The 25,623-nt window shown below is 47.1% G+C and overlaps 1 long non-coding RNA gene across 8 annotated transcripts in view; it reads left to right on the top strand.

Annotated features, from left to right (window-relative positions):
• Positions 1-25,623, top strand: part of LOC103877628 — a 53,802-nt gene that overhangs the window by 5,334 nt on the left and 22,845 nt on the right. For 7 of the 8 annotated variants that reach the window (XR_002517293.2, XR_002517305.2, XR_002517296.2 and 4 more), the window contains exon 2: positions 7,829-7,897. The exons of the other annotated variant lie outside the window; for it this stretch is intronic. This is a non-coding gene — a long non-coding RNA (uncharacterized LOC103877628). The remainder of the gene's footprint in view (positions 1-7,828; positions 7,898-25,623) is intronic. 8 annotated transcript variants of the gene reach the window in all.

Below are 25,623 nucleotides of genomic sequence, written 5' to 3' on the forward strand. Positions count from 1 at the left end.
ACAGTCACACAGAGACAGCCAACCTGGAGGGCCGACTCCAGCCTTTCGGAAGGAAATGGTCCCCCATTCAGTACATCAGTACACACACCCAGCTTAGCTGAAAACATGTTGGTGGATTTGTTTACTTTTTGCTAAATCTCAACACTTCCTTTCACAAGGGCTCTCATTTGATTGCCAGGAATCTCCAATCCAGTTTAATTTATTAATTCCTTATTGAGCACCTAATCCGGGCCTGTCACCCTACCAGGGTTGCTACAGTGACTACAAAGATGTACACAAGAAGCTTACAAGTAAGCAGAGGAGGGTGCGGGGATTAGGCAAGTTTACAAATAATCAAAACTGAAGGCAGAAATAAGCACAGATGAAGCACGTACCATAACAGGGCACAGTACACTGGGGTTTCAGAGAGGCCTAACCATTTCCTACCCTCATAGCTGTTTGGGGAAATCAGGAAGTAAACCAATTACAAGATAGAACAATATAAAATGTCACTGTATGAAATGCCGAAAAATGTTCTTCCTTGTGTATCTGTGGGAGCAGCCCAGAGCTGACCCCTAGGGACCCACATTCAGCACTCCCTAGGGGATTCTGATCAGAAGCCCTGGAGCAAGGATTGCAGCCCGGGTGGTGGCTGGGGCTGAGAAAGGTGGGGAGGGAAGGGCAAAGAGGGCAGAGATAGAAGTCTACCTAAGAAGGTTGGGCATTGTGGCTTACGCCTATAATCCCAGCACTTTGGGAGGCCTAGGTGGGTGGATCACTTGAGGCCAGGAGTTCAAGACCAGCCTGACAAACATGGTGAAACCCTGTCTCTACCAAAAATACAAAACTTAGCCAGGTGTTGTGGCGTGCACCTGTAATCCCAGCTACTCTTGGGAGGCTCAGGCATGACAATCGCTTGAACCTGGGGGGCAGAGGTTGCAGTGAGCTGAGATCATACCACTGTATTCCAGCCTGGGTGATACAGCAAGACTCCATCTCAAAAAAAACCAAAAAACAAAAAAAGTCAACCTAAGAAATATAGTCCCTGTATTTCTACTAGAGGCTCAAGAGACCTCTAGACCAAAGACTGTACTAGCACCTTCATGCCACCCCTACCTACTAAGGCATCCCCCAGGGACATCTCAGAGTTCCTGGAGGCTTCTGTCACTGCCCCGGTTGCAACCCACTCCAAGAATGCGAACATTTCTATACTTTGGGTAGGTAATGATCCCTTTTAGGTGAAACAGATTTCAAGCAGAAAAAACACTTCAAAAAAACAACAGAGGGAAAAAATCTTGTTTTTTTTCCCAAGGATGTTGAGAGAGAACAGGCCTAGATTGAACCTTGGGTATCGCAAAGGCCACCCTCAATGCTGCCTCCTCTGGGGGAAGCTGGGTCAGGCCAGGTCACACACTGTCCAACCTCAGCGGCTGGCTGTTCTAGAGACCAGAGGCCAAAGGTGGGGGCACTGAGATTCCTGAGGTTCCTGGCTTGTCAGTTTCATCTGAAACTGATTAAAACGAAATGCAAACCCATATGGCTGGGAAGAAAAGGTCAAGATTTTGCTCCCACCCCCACCTCCTTCTTTGCCCTCCCCCTCCTCCCCTCCCTCCCTAGTCCTCAGCATGCAGCTCTCTGGCTGAGTCCCATCACAGCTCCGATTTCCCCTTCACCCGGGCAGCCCTGCACTGAACAGAAACTCCGCAGAATGGCCCCATTGTAGACCAGACAAGCCAAAATAGCAGCATCTTCTGTTCTCCGCCTTAGGGAGATTCACTTAAAATCCCAAAGTCCCAGATGTGGATGACAATGGAAGCTGTTGTTGCAAATTAGTGATCCTGGAACAGCTGAGAGGCAGGTAGTCAGAAAGCAGCCAGTATGGGGAGTTGGGCTGTGAAGAGAGAGAGAACAATTATGCAGTCACTCCGTTAACCCAATTAGCAAATACTGGCAGGAATTCTGTTAATCGACAAAGAAGCACGGTAGGGAAGGTGAGAAAGGGGGACAGCGACCTGGGTGGGGGTGCTGCAGGGGGAAGAGGGGTGCAATGGGGCTGGGGAGGAAGAATTGCTGCTAGGATGAAAGGGCCAGGAATAAAACTTCAGCTAGGCTGGCGTGGTGGCTCACGCCTGTAATCCCAGCACTTTGGGAGGCCGAAGCAGGTAGATCCCCTGAGGTCAGGGGTTTGAGACCGGCCTGACCAACATGAAGCAACCCCATCTCTACTAAAAATACAAAAAATTAGCCGGGCGTGGTGGCACATGCCTGTAATCCCAGCTACTCGAGAGGCTGAGGCAGGAGAATTGCTTGAACCTGGGAGGCGGAGGTTGCAGTGAGCCGAGATTGTGCCATTGCACTCCAACCTGGGCAACAAGAGCAAAACTCTGTCTCAAAACAAAAAAACACAAAAACAAACAAAAAGCTTCAGCTATTTCTATGCTGGCAAAGGTTATTTTTATCATTTTTTAAATGTTCTGTTTTTTTTTTTTTAAACCATGCCCTGGAGCATTTGGATGAACAGTGTTTGCATTAATTAATAAATCAGATGACATCTCCACTCAGCAGAGGGCTTTGGTGTAGAAAAGCTCCTGGTGGCCTGCAGAATGGTGATTGTGGAATCTTGATTGATCACAGCTGTCACGTCATCAGTCTTGCAGTCCAACATGGCGCAAGGACTAACTTAGGTTTTGTAGAGGTTGTGGGGAGGACACAGCATGAATAAGGTAATGTCTGCATATACCACTCACTATAATAAGTGGTGTTTACGATCAAGTCCCAAAATTCTGCTGAGCCTCTGCTCAGATTCATTGGGACTGGTTAATTGGGGGGTGGCAATTAGGGAAAGCTGCAGAGAGGAGCTGGATTTGGGAAACAAAGGTCAGATGATGACTAATGGAATGGTCAGGCTTTCAGATACAATGTGGGCATGAGAAAAGGCCAAGAAGACAAGCTTTTAGGAAGCAGATGCAGCCCTTCTCCAGGGGGAAGTTGGGGGTGGGAATATGGCAGAGATGTCTAAGATGACTGTTTGAGAAAGAAGGCACTGGAGTCGGCAGTGAGGACTGGAACATGGTGTGGAAGGTCCTCCCACCTCCCTGTCTCGACTTAATTTTTTTTTTAGAGGCCACAGGGTTAGGGACTGGCCTGGGAGCTTAGTGTGGCACCTGGGGCTGCAAGAGCCAGCATGCTGATAACTACAGCTTTCTTGCAGTAAGTAAAGGGAGAAAAGGGTTTGAGACCTACCAGATCTCAGCGCCCTCAGCTGGAAACTGAGGGAGGACAGATGGAGAATATAAGCCCAGAGAGGAGAGTGAAACCATAACCAATTAGGTGCCTGTCCTGGATCCTTCCCGACTCAGACCTGAGAGCCATTGTTCCCAGCTCCCCTGGCTTATCACTCCATTATCACTTTCTCTACCCAATTTCTCTGCTTTGCTCTTATTCTCTTCTCACCTTATCTAGCTTTCCAGTCACTGTGAGAGAGAAAAATTGTAAAACTTGTAAAGGTTTTGTTTTTAGTGCACAGATGAGGTGCACTGCGTTTCTTGTTTGACCAGTTGCAAGCCTGGTGTGTCTGGTTGCTCAATCTCCAGCTATTTTGCTGCCCCTTATGGTTGGTGCCTGTCATCAGGGTGCAGGGCCGGGGAGGGCAGGCACTGGCCTTCGTGACCTAATACCTCTGACAGGACCATGCAGATGGTCCTGCTGAGTGGATATTTGCTGATGACCAAGATGACAATACATGGAGAAGATGCCCTCCAAAGATTTAAGAAAATATTCTTTAATTGCTGACGGATAGAATTTCTGTATCCCCAGAGATGTTGTCTCAGGGCATATGTGTTGAGATCTGTGGAACTGTCTGTGCGTAGGGGTGAGGGCTGGCTTGGCTTCTGCGCCTTCTTCTGGGTATGGGTCAACAACAGCCTCATAGGCACTACCTTTCTCCTCACATTCCAGTTTGAAACCACCCAGGCCCCTGGAAGCCCCTTTCTCCGCACAAGGCTGGGATCATGTTTGTGCATGAACTATTGGGTATTCTATACCCCCTCTGCGCCTCATCACACAATACCTCCCTGTTCTCAAAGCACCAGCCCAAAGTCACTCCAGCTTCTCAAGTTTCATAACTGCCCAGCAAACTGCACCTGGTCCTTCTTCCCCTGGGGCTGCAAGGTTGGAGGCCGAGTGGATGGCCACCTGGTTTTCCCCACTTCTGCTCACAAAAGTCCAGGCCCCCTAGGTGACTGGGGTTTTGAAGACTCATTCTTGTGCAAGTCAGAGAGAGCCTCTGTGGCTCAGGACATCTTTCAGGAGGAAGCTACCTCTTGCTCCATGCAGGAAGAGGTGAATCAGGTCTCAGGCTCACCTGTGGGCAGAAGTAGGAAAGCTACTTTGGAGTGCAAGGAAGTAGGGATCAGCAGCAGCGTGGTGCCCTGAGAGCCCCCAGCCCCGACCTAGAGTATCCCTGACCTACCTCCCAGCTACGCTCAGCTGTGAAGCACACGCTGAGCTGTAGGCCAGTCCTGACCTTGGAGCTTCCACCACAAGCACAAACAGGCCTTTAAAAAGCTTCCTAACTTCCTGGGGTGGGGGTGGTTGGGGCCAGTGTGTTGATTGCCGTTGTGTCATTTTCTGGTGTGGTTCCAGGTGGCTGGCGCCACCACTTCTCCTCCATCCAGATGCTGAGGCCAAGGGGGCGAGTTGCTTTGAAGCTCCCGGCGCTGACCTCTTGTGCCCCGTCTTGGTGTTGGGAAGCCTCACAGCTGTTCTGGGCCCACAGAGCCTTCTCCTCGTTGACTTGGGGCTTTTTGGATCAGGGTGTTGGTGAAGCAGAGTTTTGGCAAGAGCCTTGGCAGCTGCTGCCAGAAAAGAGGCTGAGGGAAGATAATTAGACCTGGTAATTGGTTGCTTTTTAGCGAGTGTGGCTGGGAGAAGACACTGGAAAGCTGTCCTCCAGGACCAAGGCTAAACTGTCCCCATGCTAGGGGGAAATGCTGGACCCCAGCTAGTCCTGCATGTCCCATCACATCTTACCTGACACATCTATCTGGCTGTGAAATGATTCTTGAATCCCATCCCACCCCCACAAAGCAATGCAGGTTTACCTCGCCTGTGTTCATGCTCTGTTATACCCAAGCCTGGGACCAGGCATCTAAAAACTTTGAATCCAGAGGTAACCTTTAGATGGAGTTACTCAACTCTGGCTGCTCCAGAAAGATACTATGGGGCTTACTGCGAAGGACTTCATTAAAGGCTTTTGTTTTTGGACAGAGCTGACTCATCATTTCCCCAAGATAAGTTTGCTTCTGGGCAGTTTCCAGGCTCCCATCCCTCCAGTTGGCCATTTTGCCAGACCAGATGGCTCATATTAGATCTCAATTTACAACTTGCCACCCCTTGTGGGTATGTGTTCTGGATTTGTCCCAGCCTGAGCAGCTGATTCACTCGGACGTTCTGGGAAGCCCTTACTGTTTGATTCCACCTCACCATAGATGCTGTCCGTGGGTCTGATTTCCAGTTTCTGTGGGAATCCTGTTGACCTAAACCCCGACACGAAAGTGTAGCCCTGGGAGCCTAAAGATGGACCTCAGGCGGGGTCCCCAGCAGCTCTGCATTGGGTACTTGAGAGCTGGCACTGCCTTTGGGAGAGCTGATCACTCAAAGTCTATCAAAGGATGGACTAGATTGGAATCAAGAATCTGCTTTTGTGGCTATGTAATATCTTGGAGAAAAGCAGAAGAAAGAATGGAGGAACAGTTTGAGTTCTGCGATTTTAGGTTTAAACAGGGTGGCCTTTCTGCTGGCATCCCTCCTGACCAGTTATTCATGCATTTGTTCAGATGCATGAATAGATGGTTATTGAGCATATACTCTGTGCCAAATGTAATGCCTACGGCTCAGGAATAAGGATCAAAGGACAGTTTTTGTCTTCAAATGACTTACTGACTGATCTCTGAGATAGGCAGGTGCTCACAACAAAGTGAAAGTCAGTACAGTACAGCGATCAAGAATCCAGACCCCGGAACCAGACTGGCTGGATTCGTATTCCTGCTCTGCCACTTATGAGTGGTATACCTTTGGGCATATTTGCTAACCACTACATGCATCAGTTTCCTCGTCTATAGAATGGGAATAATATTGATACCTACCTCAGTGTTTTATGAGGATTAAACTAGTTCATAGACTTCAATTACTTAGAACTGTTCCTGGGAATAGTGAGGATGGTATACATTAGGGAAATTTTTAAAGCTATAGGCCAGGCACAGTGGCTTGTGTCTGTAATCCCAGCACTTTAGGAGGCTGAAGCAGGAGGATTGCTTGAGCCCAGGAGTTTGAGACCAGCCTGGGCAACATAGCAAGACCTCATCTTTACAAAAAATAAAAATTAACCAGACATGGTGGCATTTGCCTGTAGTCCTACCTATTTGGGAGGTCGAGGTGGGAGGATCATTTGAGCCCAGGAGATAGAGGCTGCAATGACTTGTGATTGTGCCACTGGACTCCAGCATGGTCAATAGCGAGAACTGTCTCAATAAAGTAAAATTGCCCTGGCGTGGTGGATCACACCTGTAATCTTAACACTTTGAGAGGCTAATGGGGGAGGATTGCTTGAGCCCAGGAGTTTGAGACCAGCCTGGGTAACATAATGAGACCCTGTCTCTACAAAAAATAAAATAATAGGCCAGGCACGGTGGCTCACGCCTGTAATCCCAGCATTTAGGGAGGCCGAGGTGGGTGGATCACGAGGTCAGGAAATCAAGACCATCCTGGCTAACATGGTGAAACCCCATCTCTACTAAAAATACAAAAAATTAGCTGGGCGTGGTGGCGGGCATCTGTAGTCCCAGCTACTAGGGAAGCTGAGACGGGAGAATGGCGTGAACCCGGGAGGTGGAGCTTGCAGTGAGCCGAGATCATGCCACTGCACTCCAGCCTGGGCAACAGAGCGAGACTTCATCTCAAAAATAAAAATAAAAATAAAATAAAATAAAACAATTAGCCAAACATGGTGGCACACACCTGTAGTCTCAGCTGTTCAGGAGGCTGAGATGGGAGAATTACTTGAGCCTGGCAGGTAGAGGCTGCAGTGAGCCAGGATCATGCTGTGCACTGGTCTCACAGAGTGAGACTCTGTCTCTAAAATAAAATAAAATAAAATAAAACAAAGCTACAGCTCCACAGGGAGCAAAGGACTTAAGAGGAAGGGGTCATATAGAAAACCCAGGAATCTGGGATTCTGGCATTTATTGCCAGGGAAGCTGAATTTGAGTTTAGAGTCCACTACAATATATTTATTTGATTTTGAATAATTACAACCTTGATTTGCTTCTTAGTAAGGTAGAAAGAGTAGTATCTTCCTTTCCAACCTCATTGGGAAAAAAGAAGAGAAACCAAAATTTGTATCTATTATGTACTATATGGCTTTATTCTGAGAATTGAGAGAAATAACATATTTTAAGTGTATGTAATTTTTTTTTTTTTTTTGAGATGGAGTCTCGTTGTGTTGCCCAGGCTGGAGTGCAGTGGCGTGATCTTGGCTCACTGCGAGCTCTACCTCCTGGGTTCATGCCATTCTCCTGCTTCAGCCTTCCGAGTAGCTGGGACTACAGGTACCCGCCACCACGCCCAGCTAATTTCTTTGTATTTTTAGTAGAGATGGGGTTTCACCATGTTAGCCAGGATGGTCTCTATCTCCTGACCTAGTGATCCGCCCGCCTCCCAAAATGTTGGGATTACAGGCGTGAGCCACTGTGCCTGGCCAAGTGTATGTAAATTTTCAAAATGCATTGTAAACTGTAAGGTGAACCACAGGATAATCATGATTTTCTCCCTGCTCTCTCCTGTCCCCCAGGTCGAGCATGTGGATAACTGAGAGATGATGAAAAAGGCAGGCACTCTGGGCTGACTTTCATTATAAATAGTAGGTACAGCTGTGGTACTGTTTTGCCTCCATGCAATTCTCCATGTTTTCCATGTTATTTAGTTCCTGATTACTAAAGCTTTGAGGCCCCAGAGGAGGCTGGTGATTTCCTTTAGAAAGAGGAACTGGGAGCAGCAAGAATCACAGTGCGATGTGCTAAGCTTTTCAGAGGAAAAGTTCATGGATGATGCATTCGACATGATGAGCACAAACATTTCCCAGCGCAGACTCAGGTCCTTCCAGGTCTGAATGAGCTGAGTTCCCAGCTCCTGTGAGCCTGACTGTGTCTCTGGGCTTCTGTAAGGCAGGTCCTGCATATAGTGTAAGCTTATAAATGGAAGTGAGTGAGGGGATGGCAGGTGCGATGGGGAATGCCAGCCTTGCTGTTTGCTCACAATCACAAGGAGTTTACACTTGTTTGGGAGACTTCTTGGCAAGGTTGCAGAGCTCACCACTAAGATTAAGGGCCGGCTGGCCAGGCAACAGTAGAGGGGAGGAGGAAGTTTGCAACAGGGCGAGCAGGCAGCATTTGGGCCTGTTTGGGAGACTGGCCAACACTAACGGGATTACCATCCGCTGCCCTGATATCTGCCAGGAAATTGTGAAATGAAATTTCAAGTACCACACAGTCAGAGAGTGTGTGGGATGACTTGACTGAAAGCAAGAATCCTTGGGGAAAAAGGTCCAGTTTCCTGGTGTTCCATTTGCCTCTTTGCAGGACAGAAGCTCTGCCAATTCCCTGGCTCTCTTCTCAGCCTCTCCCAGGCCTCTGACAACCCTAGACTCTAAGGTCGAGAAGGGAACTACCTCGGAGACTTTTATCCAACTCTCTCAATAAATGGAGGAAAACAGCTATGACTCTGCCTGATGACTTAACCAATCTGAGCCTCAATATTCTCAGCTCATCTTACAAGGCTCTTATGAGGAGCAGTTGAAACAATGCAAGTGGAGATTCTTTGTAAACTGTGAAGTGATTTAAATGGGGCCGGGGGTGGTGGTTCACGCCTGTAATCCCAGCACTTTGGGAGGCCAAGGCAGGCAGATCACCTGAGGTCAGCAGTTTGAAACCAGCCTGGCCAACATGGTGAAACCCCATCTCTACTAAAATTACAAAAATTAGCTGGCCTGTGGTGGCACATGCCTGTAATCCCAGCTACTCAGGGGGCTGAGGCGGGAGAATCGCTTGAACCTGGGAGGTGGAGATTGCAGTGAGCCAAGATTGTGCCACCGCACTGCAGCCTGGGCCACAGGAGTTCGAGACCAGCCTGGGCAACATGGTGAAACCCCATCTCTACTAAAAATATAAAAATTAGCGGGGCGTAGTGGGGCAGGCCTGTAATCCCAGCTACTCAGGAGGCTGAGGCAGGGGAATCACTTGAACTTGGTAGTCGGAGATTGCAGTGAGCTGAGATTACGCCAGTGCACTCCAGCCTGGGCTTTGTGAGACTTTGTCTCTAAAAAAAAAGAAAAAAAAAGTGCTTTAAATGGAAGGAATTGCTCCAGGTATAGAATCAAAAGCCCCGAGGGTAAGAGGAGCCAGTGGAGCCTTCGGGCCTGGCTATCCAGTTCTGCCAAGCTAGCTCTTCTACTGAAGACAGAGAGAAGGGATCTTTCCCACAGACCTTCTTTCTGGCTCTGTCTAATACGAGCCTCCCAGGGTCTCATTGGTGTTCTGGGTTCCTTAACAAAAAGGAGTCTGCAAAGATCACAGAGCTGACTGGTTTTCTTCTCTGGACAATGTCTACCGTGACTGCCCCCCTCTCCTGCCCCCACCACTGGTCTTCTGAACAGCATGGCAGCTCCCCAGTCCGGGGACCCATGGGGGCCCTGTTTGCAGCAGGATTTGTGTTAATAGCACCACAGTGTCTTTACCTTTTATCTAGCAAGAGTGAGTAATCTATTTGGGATATTTAACAAAAACCAGACATTACCTCACTGGTGTCTTATCCAGAGCTGCTCTAGTCTTCCCATTAATTCCAGCAATTCGGGGTCTTTTGCCACGTTAAGCAGTATAGGGAGAAATCCATGGACTCTTTTTCTCTGGATAAAGGGAGCCACAGAAGGCACACATTTGAAAAGCCCTATTCTAGTATTTGTATTCAGAGCTGTTCTTTTTCCCAGTAAATGTCTGTTTTCTTCATTCTGAGAACACGGTAGAGGGATTAACCTTAGCCCATCCCCCAAACCATCCTGACTGGAACCGAGTTTCTCTGGCTGCCTCTTCCCTAAAGGTTATGAAGACTTTTATGTGTGAATTTCCAGACCTCAGAGGGAAGCATCGGTGTGGTTGCTGGGATCTATCGGCAGCAGACAGACCACCTCCTCTGAGGTAGATGGCTATTTTCCAACAGAGGTGTCAGAGATAATGACTTAAGTGGTCATATGCTTTGTAAGCAGCTGCCACGGGTACAGACTGAAGCAGTCGTCACCTGTCTCTCCCAGGTGCGGAAAAGCCTTCCTGCTTCCTGAAGAAGGACCTGCTGATCAGTCAGTAGTGGAATCACGCATGGGTCATCATCACATAGGAAGGACAGCAATTGTAATCCCAGGCCAGGCAATGCGATATCTGTGTTTTGCAGCAGAAAAATTGCAGCCTCATTAAAAACTTCCAAGTATCCCAAATCACCATCTATTAGGTGATATGAAAGAATAGTTGTTAATTTTGATAGAAATCATCATGATTGGCACATGGTGACTACATAAGAAAATGTCCTTAGTTGTATAGATGCTTAATGAAGTATGTAGGAGTGAAATGACATGCAATCTGGGATTACTTTAAAATATGTTGGCAGAAATGTAAGAAAGAAAAAGAGAGAGATAAGGCAAATATAGCAAAATCTTGTTACTTGTTGGGTCTGGGTAACAGACAATGTAGTTTCAATATATTGTTTTCTCAACTTTTGTGAGCAATTGAACATTTTCATAATTAAAAAAACTTGGCCCGGTGTGGTGGCTCACGCCTGTAATCCTAGCACTTTGGGAGGCTGAGATGGGTAGATCACAAGGTCAGGAGTTCGAGACCAGCCTGGCCAACAGAGTGAAACACCGTCTCTAATAAAAATACAAAAATTAGCTGGGCGTGGTGACGGGTGCCTGTAGTCCCAGCTACTCAGGAGGCTGAGGCAGGAGAATCGCTTGAACCCATGAGGCACTGCAGTGAGCTGAGATCGTGCCACTGCACTCCAGCCTGGGCAACAGAGCGAGACTGTATCAAAAAAGCAAAAACAAACAAAAAAAACTTAAAGGCACAGTAAATAGTGTTAGAAGACAAAGCATAGACTGGGAAAAGACGTTTAGAATACATGCAACTGACAAAGAATTCCTATCCAAAATACATAAAGAACCCCCGTAACTCAGTAAAAGAAAAAAAAAGAAAGAAAACAAAAAAGACCCTCAACCTCATAGAAACTAAGGACAAAGATTACAGTAAGCAATTTCATTCCCAGAAGGAGGGACCTGAATAAAAATGTCCAAACTCAGTGGTGATCAGATAAATGCAAATTAGAGGACAAGACAATAATTTATGCCTGTTGGATAAGGAAAAATTAGAAATCTGGCAAGATAAGTATTCGTGGAGATGTAGGGTAGAATTCATGCACTTAGAAAGCAATTTGGTATTATCTGTTAGAAATGTATATATCCAGGCCAGGTGGGATAGCTCACACCTGTAATCCTAGCACTTTGGGAGGCCAAGGCAGGCAGATCACTTGAGCTCAGGAGTTCGAGACCAGCCTGGGCAACAAGGCGAAATGCGGTGGCACATGCCTGTAGTCCCAGTTGCTAGGGAGTCTGAGGCTTGAGCTTGAGCTGGGGGGCTGAGGCTGTAGTGAGCCATGATGGCACCACTGCACTCCAGCCTGGGTGACAGGGTGAGACCCCAGCTCAAAAAAAAGAGAAGAAATGTGGACTCTATACCCCTCAGAAACTCTTGGGCAAGTGTGCACATATGCTTGGAATATACACTTGGCTATCCATTACAACATTGTTTATAAAAGCTAAAAGTAGAAAAAAATGGAGAAATATTTCATGACATACTCATGTAATGGCATACGATATAGAAGTTAAAATGAATGTACTTCACATATTCCTGTATATATACACATATATAATTGTGGATGAATTTCTAAAATATATGAATATTGAATAAAAGAAAAGCAAATTTTAAAAGAATATGTACGTATATCATGTACATACTTTTTTTTTTTTTTTTTTGAGACAGTGTCTCACTCTGTTGCCCAGTCTGGAGTGTAGTGGTGTGAACACAGCTCACTGCAGCCTTGACCTCCTGGGCTCAAGCCATCCTCCCACCGCAGGCTCCAGAGTAGTTGGGACCACAGGTGGATACCACCACATCCAGCTAATTTTTAAATTTTTAATAGAGACAGGGTCTCGCCATGTTGCCCAGTCTTGTCTCGAACTCCTGGGCTCAAACAGTCTTCCTGCCTTGGTCTCCCAAAGTGCTAAGTGTGAGCCACTGCACCAAGCCCATACCTAATTTACACCTAGCATAATATTTTTGGCTCTGTCTATGTCATAAGAGTACAAAACTAATTAGAAGGGTCACAGAACAATAGGAGGATAGTACATATCTGTAGTGAAGGAGAGAAGGGAATGGAGATAGCCTCAATTGTATCTGTAATGTTTATTGTTCCTTTAGGAAAAAAAAATGTAAAAAAGAATCAGAAGCAAATATATCAAAAGAATGACATTTGAATATCTGGATGGTAGGTATGGAGTGTTACATATTATTGTTCTCTGTATATTCTGCATATGTGAAATATTTTGTACTTAAAAATTGTGAGGTCCTAAAGTTTCTTCTTGCTAAATCTCATCTTTTTTTTTTTTCTTTTTGCGACAAGAGTCTTGCTCTGTGGCCCAGGCTGGAGAAATCTCGGCTCACTGCAACCTCTGCCTTCTAGGTTCAAGTAATTCTTCTGCCTCAGCCTCCTGAGTAGCTGGGATTATAGGCTTACGCCACCACACAAGGCTAATTTTTGAATTTTTAGTAGACACGGGGTTTCACCACATTAGTCAGGCTGGTTTTGAACTCCTGACCTCAGGTATCTGCCTGCCTCAGCCTCCCAAAGTGCAAGGTTACAGGCATGAGCCACTGCACCTGGCTTGTTCTTTTTTTGTTTTAGAGGTAGGGTTTTGCTATGTCGCTGGGACTGGAGTGCAGTGACTATTCATGAGCATGATCATTATGCAGTACAAACTCAAACTTCTGGGCTCACATGATCTTCTCACTTCAGCCACCCCAGTAGCTGGGAACAGCAGGTGTGCACCACCATGCCAGGCTAAATGTCATCCTTTTTCATGACTTTAGAACCCCTCGATTCAAGTTCACCTCTATGAAAATGATTCCTAAATCTGATTTTCTATCCTTTTTTTTCCCAGCATCATTTCTGTATCTCTACCCACTTAATGGCTATTTCTTCTATTTTGTCAAATTTATCATCTAAGTTGATTATCTCTAGCACTGTTATCTCAAAACAGCTCTTTCTTTTAATTTTCTGTTTCTTGGCCAGGACCCATGGCAACATGTCTGTATTCCCAGCACTTTGGGAGGCCAAGGAGGGCAGGCAACTTGAGGCCAGGAGTTTGAGACCAGCCTGGCCAACATGATGAAACCCCATATCTACTAAAAATACATAAATTAGCCAGGTGTGGTGGCACATGCCTGTAGCCCCAGCTACTTGGGAGGCTGAGACTGGAGAAGCTGAGGCTCACTTGAGCCCAGGAGGTGGAGGCTGCAGTGAGCTGAGATCACGCCACTGCACTCCAGCCTGGGTGGTGGACCCAGACTCTGTCTCAAGAAAAAAAAAAATTATATTTCTGTCAATAGCACACTCAATAAATGGTGATTTTTATTTTTATTAGTCCTATCAACTTTTACCTCTTCTCACTGAGTTCACTATATACAGAACTGCCAATTTATCTTCTGGAAATTATGGTTTTCATTTTTTTTTCTGAAATGCTGTTGTGTTTTTTTTCCCCTGAAATACTGTTTTGCATCAATTATTCCCACACTTGAAAAACTTATGGTGGCCCACTGCCAGTATAAGATGGTCCAAAATCCTTAACCATTTATGTACAACCTCAAAGTCTGGCCCAGCTTTGTTGCCCGCTGCCCGCTGTCTGTCACTAAAGAGGCAGTCACCACCGCCCCCTCAGGCTGCTTGTTTTCCTGTCTTCCTTCATTTGTTCCATCCCGAGATGCTTTTGCCTTCTCACCCTTCACACTCAGGTCAAATCTCTTCTGTGTGAAACCTTTGCCCAGACCACTGCTGGAACCATTTCCATGGCACCGTCCATGTGCTGCTGCAGGTGTGGACTACGGCACCTCTCCCTGTAACCCCTCCCTAATTCCTCTCCATTAATAATGAGCTGAATGATTCAGCAGATCCAGGAAGCAGAGGTGGGATGAATAGACACGGTTATCCATAAAGTATCTCATACATCTACAGACTAAACCCATCTCACCCCCTTGCTTTGCTTTTCTCTTTTCTTTTTCCTCATCTCCTCTCCAGTGCCCTCCCCTCCCCTCCCCTCTCCTCCTCTCTCTTGTCCTCTCCTATCTCCTTTCGTTTTTTTTGAGACAGTCTTGCTTTGTCACCCAGGCTGGAGTGCAGTGGCAAAAACACGGCTCACTACAGCCTTAACTTCCTGGGCTCAAGTGATCCTCCTGCCTCAGCCTCCTGTGTAGCTGGGACTACAGGCACATGCCACCCCACCTGGCTAATTTTTTTTATTTTTTGTAGAGAGTGGGTCTCCCTTTGTTGCCCAGGCTGGTTTCAAACTCCTGGGCTCAATGATCCTCCTGCCTTGGCCTCCCAAAGTGCTGGGAGTACAGGCATGAGCCACCGCATCTGGCCCCTTGCTTTTCTTTCTCCTAATTTTTCTTCTGTGATATCAACTATAAAGGAGGCTGCCTTACATCCGACTTGGAGAGACACAGGGTGTTATTCTCTGATTTGTGGCAAGAACTTGAGGAAAATGAGATTCCTTTCAGCATAATTTTGATAAATTCTAGGTGTGCATTTTTCCCACTTTTAATATCTCTGAAATCAGGGTGTATCTTACAACCAATGGAAGTTTGTTTTTCTTGATGCAATACAAAAGTAAAAAGCACCACTTATATTGGCGCTATCTTAAATTTGATAAGGTATATAGGAAGGTATTTAAAATGTATATAAATGCAAATAAACAGCTTTTATTATTTGATGTGAATATTAAATATCAGTGTTGAACATTAGATTTTGAAACATTGTGGTAGGGTGGCATAAGAACATAGTTCCAGGACAATATTCTAGCACATTCCCTTAGAAAATCAGCACTGTGTATATCTCTTCTGTATTCTGCCATGTTTTGTAAGATGTTAGAAGGCAGAGACCCAGGGAAAGATACCTCTTGATATTCTCTACAAAAAGAGCAATGAAGAGCAGTCGGAAAGCCCTGCAAGTGAAATACTGAGCAGAAAGTTTGTATGAAAAAAGGAACTGGGCCAGGTGCAGTGGCTCACGCCTGTAATTCCAGCACTTTGGGAGGCCAAGTTGGGCAGATCACCTAAGGTCAGGAATTAAAGACCAGTCTGACCAACATGGCAAAACCCCGTCTCTAGTAAAAATACAAAAATTCGCCAGGCATGATGGCGGGTGCCTGTAATCCTAGCTAGTTGGGAGGCTAAGGTGGGAGAATCTCTTGAACCCAGAAGGCAGAGGTTGCAGTGAGCCGAAATTGCCACACTGCACTCCAGCCTGGGTGACAGAGCAAGACTCCATCTCAAAAAAAAAAGGAAGAAGAAGAAGGAAGTGGCCAGTGATGCTGGAGGTAATAAGTGAGTAATGAAGGATAGAACCCCTGTGCTTGGGGTCTCAGCCTTGGATAGACTGCTAGCCTTGACCTACCTATGTGTGCTTCTCACCATGAGCAGAGATCTGAACGTTTTGGTTCCCCAGTAGTCAGTCCAGGCCTGTGTTTTGACAACAGAGGTTATCTGACAGCTTGGTCAGGAATTCATTGTTTCTTTTATATTTTCCTTATATTCTTCCCACCTGCTTCCATATCACTACCACCAGGGATTTAGGAAGACCAGACTCTCCCATTGTCGTCTGTCACCTCCTCATACCACTTCTCCCAACCAGTCGCAGAGCCAGGGAACCCCAATTTCTGTCACTGTCCCTTACTTGTCACCTTATGCCTCATTTGCCCATTCTCTCCGAATGACTTAGGCAGTAAATTCCCCAGGGCGGTCACAATCTGCATGATCATGGGAGACCCTGAGTGCAGTATGTTACTCCATAAATAATTCACTGTTCTCATGATGAAAGCAAGGAGATCCGAGTAACTGGAGAGGGAAGGCAGAGGGGTGATTGAAAACACACATGTGTGCACACACCAGGATGGGTCTTCTCAGTGGCTTTGTTACATGGTTTTCTGTACTTGACTGCTCTGGAAGCTGTAAATAGGACTGTGACCAACATGATCCCTGGATGTTGGGGCAGGGGGCCGGCTGCAGAGAACTTGTTCCTTCAAGGGAACTGTGGGTTCTGTCCAAGGCAGAGCCTAGGAGCTGCTATGACTGCAGCAATAGGAACGTAAGGATGAGAAGGATGTGAGGATGCAAACACGTCCAAGGGCAAGGAGTCACTTTGTGTGTGAGAGCCTTTCTTTGGCATCTCAGATGCATCTGCTTTCCCCTCCTTGGCATCTCCTGGATGAAGGGAGGTCAAGGAATACTATTTTGAGGTACTTAGAGAGGGACAGGAGGCTGCTGGATATACAAGCCTGCTTGTGGGAAGATGAAAGGAAAAAAGGCCTCATCAAGGCTGTGCTAAACCCAGATGCTGTTCTTTGACCTTCACTCCAGTTGCTGCATCACTCTCGGGTGTTTTGTCTTTGCCAAAACCACATAGGGAGGAAGTTATTAAGACAAAGGGGGTGACTGCAGAGTCAATTTCTATTCCTAGCCAGTGGTTGACCCTGGCAAGTAACCTTGAGTAGGTCATTAACCCCTCCCTAGGGTGATTATAATGGATTCCAACCTATGTCAGGAAAGTCCTGTGAAAATTGATAAGTTGAGACTTTTAAGTGCCTTGAGATCTTAGAAGAGATAAACAAACAATATCCCTGTGTTTTGTGAGCGTGTTATGGGCTGCCCTTGAAATCTGATTCTCCATACACTGGCCATGCTCTGTTCTTTGCTTGGTGACCAGTTGTAGCAAAAAAAAAATGTATTGGCCGGGCGCGGTGGCTCAAGCCTGTAATCCCAGCACTTTGGGAGGCCGAGACGGGTGGATCACGAGGTCAGGAGATCGAGACCATCCTGGCTAACATGGTGAAACCCCGTCTCTACTAAGAAATACAAAAAACTAGCCGGGCGAGGTGGCGGGCGCCTGTAGCCCCAGCTACTCGGGAGGCTGAGGCCGGAGAATGGCGTGAACCCGGGAGGCGGAGCTTGCAGTGAGCTGAGATCCGGCCACTGCACTCTAGCCTGGGCTACAGAGCCAGACTCCGTCTCAAAAAAAAAAAAAAAAAAGTATTGGTAGGAGTAGCAATAAAAACAGCTAACATCTATTAAACTGTTACTGTGTGCTGGGCACTGTAGTTTAGTGCTCACAGCAACATTCTAAGGTACAAATGATGAAACAGAGAGGTTAAGTAACTTCCCAAAGTTGCAGTTAATAAGCCAGAGCCAGTATCTGCACTCTGGCCTCCAGAGTGCAGGCTCTGCTCTTACCCATGATAAGAAGCAGATAAGAACCACATTTAGGCCCCATGTGGTGGCTCATGCCTGTAATCCCAGCACTTTGGGAGGCTGAGGAGGGCAGATCACCTGAGGTCAGGAGTTCAAGACCAGCCTGACCAACATGGTGAAACCTTGTCTCTACTAAAAATACAAAATTAGCTGAGCGTGGTGGTGCATGCCTGTAATCTCAGCTACTCGAGAGGCTGAGGCAGGAGAATCACTTGAACCTGGGAGGTGGAGGTTGCAGTGAGCCAAAATTGTGCCACTGCACTCCAGCCTGGGTGACAGAGCTCGACTCTGTCTCAAAATAAATAAATAAACAAATATTTTAAAAAGCATATTTAATAATCATGTAATTTTTCATTAGTGAGCACTTGTTTGTTGTATGATCTGCCTCAAGTTGGCGTAGTATGAGTGACATGGAACTATATAAACTAACAGAAGACAGACGGGAGTTGAGTGCTAAATTGGTGATACCAAAGTTCTTTTGAAAACCTAAGAAAAAGAGATCCACTATGGGCTGGACTTTTGGGGAAAATGTTGGAGAAAGTGAGGTGTGAGCACCCTTGTTTTTTTACCTTCTAAGCAGAATATTTAGACTCTCTGGGACTACAATTGTAGAAAGATGCTAATTTGTATTGCTTATGAGAAAAAGGGCATGGAGGAGGGGCTATTTCATTGTTAATCTGGAATCTGCTGCATACATTCATAGTCCTGTGCAGATTCACAGTGCACTTTGGCTCTTGGAGGCTCAGCAACATTGTGTGATAAAGAAATCTGCTTTTTTTTGGCTGGGTGTGGTGGCTCACGCCTGTAATCCCAGCACTTCGGGAGGCCAAGGCAGGTGCATCACGAGGTCAGGAGATCGAAACCATCCTGGCTAAAGTGGTGAAACACCGTCTCTACTAAAAATACAAAAAATTAGCCAGGCATGGTGGCGGGTGCCTGTACTCCCAGCTACTTGGGAGGCTGAGGCAGGAGAATGGCGTGAACCAGAATGCGGAGCCTGCAGTGAGCCGAGATCGCACCACTGCAATCCAGCCTGGGCGACAGAGAGAGACTCTGTCTCAAAAAACAAAAAGAAATCTGCTTTTTTTTTCACTCTGACTGGAGTATAGTGGAGTGCAGTGGCAAAAACATGGCTCACTGCAAACCTCGAATTCCTGGGCTCAAGTGATCATCTCATCTCAGTCTCCCAAGTAGCTGGGACCACATGTGTGCACCACCATACCTGGCTAGTTTTTTACATTTTTGTAGAGGGAGTCTTACTGTGTTGCCTAGGCTAATCTCCTGGATTCAACTCCTGTGCTCCAGCCACTCTCCTGCTTTGGCCTCCCAAAGTGCTGGAAATACAGATATGAGCCATCTCACCTGGCCAGAACATTTTTTTCATAGAACTCGTATCAACATTTTATAGATGAGTGCAGTGTCTCATGTCTGTAATCCCAGCACTTTGAAAGGCTGAGGCAGGAGGATCACTTGAACCCAGGAGGTGAAGGCCAGCCTGGGAAACATGGTGAAACCCTGTCTCTACAAAAAATACAAAAATCAGCTGGGCGTGGTGGCGTGCGCCTATATTGCCAGCTACTCAAGAGGCTGTGGTTGGAGGATCACTTGAACCCAGGAAGTGGAAGTTGCAGTGAGCCAAGATCATGCCACTGCATTTCAACCTGAGCAACAGAGCAAGACCCTGTCTCCAAAAATAAAAAAAATTAAAAAAAATAAAAGCCAGGTGCAGTGGCTCACGCCTGTAATCCCAGCACTTTGGGAGGCCGAGGCAGGCAGATCACAAGGTCAGGAGTTCAAGACCAGCCTGGCCAATATGGTGAAACCCCGTCTCCACTAAAAATACAAAAAAATTAGCTGGGTATGGTGGCAGGCGCCTGTAATCCCAGCTACTTTGGGAGGCTGAGGCAGGAGAATCACTTGAATCTAGGAGGCAGAGGTTGCAGCGAGCTGAGATCGTGCCATTGCACTCCAGCCTGGGCTACAAGAGTGAAACTCTGTCTCAAAAAAAAAAAAAAAAAAAAAAAAATCATTTTATAGACTTTTTTGTTTGGGAAGCACTGGTAGAGGAAAACACCTTACTGGAAATTGAAGTAGTTTACAACCCACAGACAACTTAAAATCAAGCTCCCTGAACATTCTATGTAACTTTCACTTTTACAGAGTTGACATTCATCACCTATCAGTCTTTTGACGTTTGGTTATTTTCCCCATGTGTACCATGTTACTACCCTAGCCAGACTATGAATACATCACATGCAAATACTTGGCAGGCGCATCTTTTTATCTCTCATGGTTCCTAGCTCACACCTTGTCTAAAAGAAGGTCAATAAATATTTGTTGGTTTAAAAACAGAGACAGGGCTGGGCGCAGTGGCTCATGCCTATAATCCCAGCACTTTGGGAGGCCGAGGCAGGTGGATCACAAGGTCAGGAGATCAAGACCACGGTGAAACCCGATCTCTACTAAAAATATAAAAAATTAGCCGGGCGTGGTGGTGGGCGCCTGTAGTCCCAGCTACTCAGGAGGCTGAGGCAGGAGAATGACATGAACCTGGGAGGTGGAGCTTGCAGTGAGCCTAGATCGTGCCACTGCACTCCAGCCTGGGTGACAAAGCGAGACTCTGTCTCAAAAAAACAAAAAACAAAACAACAACAACAAAATAACAGAGACAGAACAAGGGGAAGAAAATGAGGAGGGAAAAAACCCACACTTGAAGTGATAGCAATTATTGGTAACTTGCAACTGATTACTTCATTGTAAATTGCTATTCACCAATCGGTACCCTTTGAAAGACTAGTAAGTTGTTTAAAATGCAAAAATAATGTTAATTTTCAGCTTCGCTTTAGTTGGAGCTGGATCTGCAGTCAGAAATAGCTGGCTTTGGGGCATGACCTCTAAATTATATCTTCCTTTATTAGCTCAGGGTGCTTTCTGCTGAGCTGGAAGTGCCTGGGGTAGGTCCTTCTGTCAGCGGATTGATGCTTAGACTGAGAATCTGATGAAGACCAAGTGCCCCTGGGTCAGCATGACTGCAAAGGCCAACTGAATGGCACCACTGCTTGGGGAACAACTCACTCAGGGTGGTGGGAGCTTGCAGTTAAAAATACAAGGGACACATTTGGTTTGGTATCAGGGGCTGGTCTCAGATGCAAGCCCCTGTCCAAACATGCCTCCATCCCCTGCTCATCGGACCCAGTGCCCAGGGTTGGAGAGGGCACCATTTGAGAGATTTGTGGCTTTGAGGCTCTAAAAGCCTGACATTCTTAAAGGTTCTTCCCGTGCTGATGCCCTAACCCATTCCCAGTTTTGAAGCTAACCCAGCCTGGGAGAAGTAATTCATAAATAATTTGAAGCTGACACTTCAGAGGTGTTTTGATGGGAGTGGGACTTCATCCCTTTTTTCAGGAGGAGTTGAGACAGGAGAGGAGGTAGAGTCTCTGCAAGAGATAAAGATGTCTCTGAACATTCGTAGCTTTGGCTTAGGAAAATTCTGGCTCCTGTGGGGAAGAAATTGATCTTGTTTGTTCTTTTCTTTCTTCTTGGTTGAGTTCCCAGTGTGGATCTTGCAGGCGTTTTGTTCTTGGTGTCAGAACCACCCAGGCTTGGTCGTCGCTGGGTCTGGAACCTCCTACAGATTCCACTGCCTCCCTGCCACAGAGGAAAGTCATGATTGCCCCTTGCACAGACAGCAGGAGCTGGGTGTGGGGCTCAGGGAGATTCCTGCAGAGCCCTGCTGGGTGTCTGCTTCCCACCTCCCTTCTTAGGGGTCCCAGTTAATGCCGCTATTGAGAAAAGACTGGAAGGAGGGGTTGGTGAGACTCAAAGCCTTGAAATCGGATCTGTGGTTGTTTTTCTCTAAAACCAAATGTATACCCACCCACTACCCAGCCAGCTGGTGCCCTTTCAGTCAGGGCCTAGTGACCCTGTAAGGAGTTGCTGCCAGTGGTGGAGCTGACTGAGGACATTCAGGCTCCATCCTGTTCACCTGGCAAGTGTTCAGGAACCAGTCTCATGTTTAGACTCTACACGAGCCCTCCATGGGCATGTGGAGCCTGGTCCTCAATTTCCCATTTAACTCCCTCCTGATTGTACAGGCTTTGCACACAGTGGGCCTTCCGTAAATGCTGCTGACAGACCGGGGAGGACTTGGGGGCTGGGAGGCTTCCTTTCATTTCCAGTGTTGAGGGGAGAGTATCAGAATCCTCATCTCTATCCTGAATTTCTCCAATGACTGCCAAGGAGCCAGGGTGGGCATAGCTGTCAGTCTGTTTCTAGCCATGTTGCCAACTGTCACACCCATCGGGGCAAAGAAGAACTTCCCTCAGGAGGATGTGTGTGGACAGCAGGTGACTGTCCTGCTCTGGGGCTGGCTTGATCAACCCCCCGCCATCTAACCACAGGCTCTCTTTCTTGTGGCTTCCCTTGTCATCTGCCCCTCCTGACCATCTGGCCACCCCAACTTCTCCTGCCTGGTGGGAACGCTATCTGGTGGGTGGCAGCCTCTCCCTGCATGGAAGCTCTAGGCAAGAGGTAGGGGGAGCAGTGGGCTGAATTGTCAGGGTTCAAACAGTTGAGCTAACGCCAGTTTGCTCAGGGGTTTCTGCTGCCCACCTGGGAGCCCCAGGGCAAGGGGACCATCAACCTTGATGGTGTCTTCCTCGGTGTCATTCCTGGTACGTGTAGAGGCTAACATTCACTGTGATCTTCCCGTGTGCCTGACACCATACCAAGAGCTTTCTGTGCATTATCTCACTCAATCTTCATGATAACTCTATAAGGGAGCTTCAGTTATCAATCCAGTTTCACTGACAAGCTAACTGAGGGCTGGAGAGGTTAAGTAACTTGTCTAGGATTGTATAGCCAGTCTGTGGCAGAGCTAGGAGTATAATGGAGGCATTATACTACTGTCTGATGTGCATGAGGACTGCTTTGTCCTGGATTAAAGTGTTTACATTTTACCAAATCTGGATCTTGTATCTATTCATCTAGCAGATGGGTCAGCTAACTATGCCCACAGGCCAAATCTAGCCATGGTATGGTCTCGTGTTTTGTTTTTTTTTTTGAGACAGAGTCTTGCTCTGTCGCCAGGCTGGAGTGCAGTTGGTGCAATCTTGGCTCACTGAAACCTCCGCCTCCTGGTTCAAGTGATTCTCCTGCCTCAGCCTCCCAAGTAGCTGGGACTACAGGCATGTGACCCCACGCCCAGCTAATTTTTGTATTTTTAGTAGAGACAGGGTTTCACTGTGTCGGCCAGGATGGTCTCGATTTCTTGGCCTTGTGATCTGCCCACCTCAGCCTCCCAAAGTGCTGGGATTACAGGTGTGAGCCACTGCATCCAGTCCAGCTTTTTTTGTTTTTTGTTTTTTTTAGAATCAGGGTCTCACTTTGTTGACCAGGCTAGAGTACAGTGGTGTGATCACTGCTCACTGCAGCCTAAACTTCCTGTGCTCAAACAACCCTCCCATCTTAGCCTCCCAAGTAGATGGGACTACAGGCACGAGCCACCATGCCCAGCTATACCATAGTTAAAAAACAAACAAACAAAAAAATGCGGGGTGCGGTGGCTCACGCCTGTAATCCCAGCACTTTGGGAGGCTGAGGTGGGTGGATTGCGAGGTCAGGAGATTGAGACCATCCTGGCTAACAAAGTGAAACACCATCTCTACTAAAAATACAAAAAATTAGCTGTGCGTGGTGGTGCGTGCCTATAGTCCCAGCTACTAGGGAGGCTGAGGCAGGACAATGGCGTGAACATGGGAGGTGGAGGTTGCAGTGAGCTGAGACTGAGCCACTGCACTCCAGCTTGGGTGACAGAGCGAGACTCTATCTCAAAAACAGACAAATAAACAAACAAAACAAAAACAAAAAACAAAGAAGAAAATGTGACAGAGACAGTATTTGGCCCATAAAGCCTAAAATACTGACTATTTACTATCTGGGCCCTTACAGAAAGAGTTTGCTGACTGCTGAGTTAGCATGCCACAGTATCCTGTCCCACCAATACCATCCAGAGTAAGCCCCAGCACTGTATCTGCCAGCCTCCAATTCTCTTTGGACTTGGCTGCTTCCAAGAGTGCTCTGAACCATTAAAAACTCAATGAATACATTCAGTGCATAAAGACGGATGTGCTGGGGAGGATTTTCAAATCTTCAGTTGCACCTTTGAGTGTGTGTAAACCTCAGGCCAGTTGCCTGGCAGGCCAGCCTGTGGCATGGGTCTTGACTTTCCCGATTGTGAAATAAGGATGAGAAATCGTGGCCTTGGAATGGAGGGAAATGAAAGAGGGGCATTTGACAGACTCTCAGAAAGGCACAGGCAGGGAGCTCTGGAGGCTTCTTAGAAGGAAGAACCAGCTGGGCGCGGTGGCTAATCCCTGTAATCCCAGCACTATGGGAGGCTGAGGCAGGCTGATCACCTGAGGTCAGGAGTTCGAGACCAGCCTGACCAACATGGAGAAACCCCGTCTCTACTAAAAATATAAAATTAGCTGGGGTGGTGGCAGGTGCCTTTAATCCCAGCTATTCAGGAGTCTGAGACAGCAGAATCGCTTGAAGTGGGGAGGCAGAGGTTGCAGTGAGCCGAGATCGCACCATTGCACTCCAGCCTGGGCAACAAGAGCAAAACTCCATCTCAAAAAAAAGAAAGAAGAACCAATATTATTACCTTACAAGCAACATTATTACCTTAGCAAGTGAATCACAAGCAACATTATTACCTTAGCAAGTCTCTGAGCCCCCAGTTTAAATGTGTAAAGTAATCTGCTTAGGCTCAAGAAAATCTCTTAGGCCGGGCGCGGTGGCTCAAGCCTGTAATCCCAGCACTTTGGGAGGCCGAGACGGGTGGATCACGAGGTCAGGAGATCGAGACCATCCTGGCTAACATGGTGAAACCCCGTCTCTACTAAGAAATACAAAAAACTAGCCGGGCGAGGTGGCGGGCGCCTGTAGTCCCAGCTACTCAGGAGGCTGAGGCAGGAGAATGGCGTGAACCCAGGAGGCAGAGCTTGCAGTGAGCTGAGATCCGGCCACTGCACTCCAGCCTGGGCAAGAGAGCCAGACACCGCCTCAAAAAAAAAAAAAAAAAAAAAAAAGAAAATCTCTTTCCTCCTTTCACACTGGATGTATGAACACATGACCAGCAGAGGCTATGTAACTGAATGGGTTTCCACGTCTCCCCTCTCTGCTCAGGTGGTGAGTTCCCTGAGGCCTGGTCTGGATCTTATGTTTTACTTGTGTCTTCTCTGAGCTCTTGGTACCACACTTAGCACCACACAGTGAGCAACTCCGCATAGTGATCTGCCTGAGTTACATGTTACAGAAAGGTCCTGAGGGCCGGGCGCGGTGGCTCAAGCCTGTAATCCCAGCACTTTGGGAGGCCGAGACGGGCAGATCATGAGGTCAGGAGATCGAGACCATCCTGGCTAACACAGTGAAACCCCGTCTCTACTAAAAATACAAAAAAACTTAGCCGGGCGAGGTGGCAGGCGCCTGTAGTCCCAGCTACTCGGGAGGCTGAGGCAGGAGAATGGCGTAAACCCGGGAGGCGGAGCTTGCAGTGAGCTGAGATCCGGCCACTGCACTCCAGGGTGGGTGACGGAGCCCCGCCCCGTCACAAAAAAAAAAAAAAAAAAAAAAGAAAGGTCCTGACTGGAAACAGGCCTCCAGGAAGAGGGTCTAGAAAAGTAAGTGTCAGGCAGGGTGCGGTGGCTCATGCCTGTAATCCCAGCACTTTGGGACGCTGAGGTGGATGGATCACTTGAACCCAGGAGTGCAGACCAGTCTGGGCAACATAGCAAGAACTTGTCTCTACAGAAAAAAGAAAAAAAAAACTAGCTGGGTGTGGCAGCTCATGACTGTAATCACAGCACTTTGGGAGGCTGAGGCAAGAGGATAGCTTGAGCCTGGGAGATGAGGCTGTTGGTGAGCTGTGTTCATGCTACTGCACTCTAGTCTGGGCAACATAAGAGAC

This window comes from Papio anubis, chromosome 1, assembly GCF_008728515.1.
Source record: "Papio anubis isolate 15944 chromosome 1, Panubis1.0, whole genome shotgun sequence".
NCBI classification, from domain to species: Eukaryota; Metazoa; Chordata; class Mammalia; order Primates; family Cercopithecidae; genus Papio; species Papio anubis.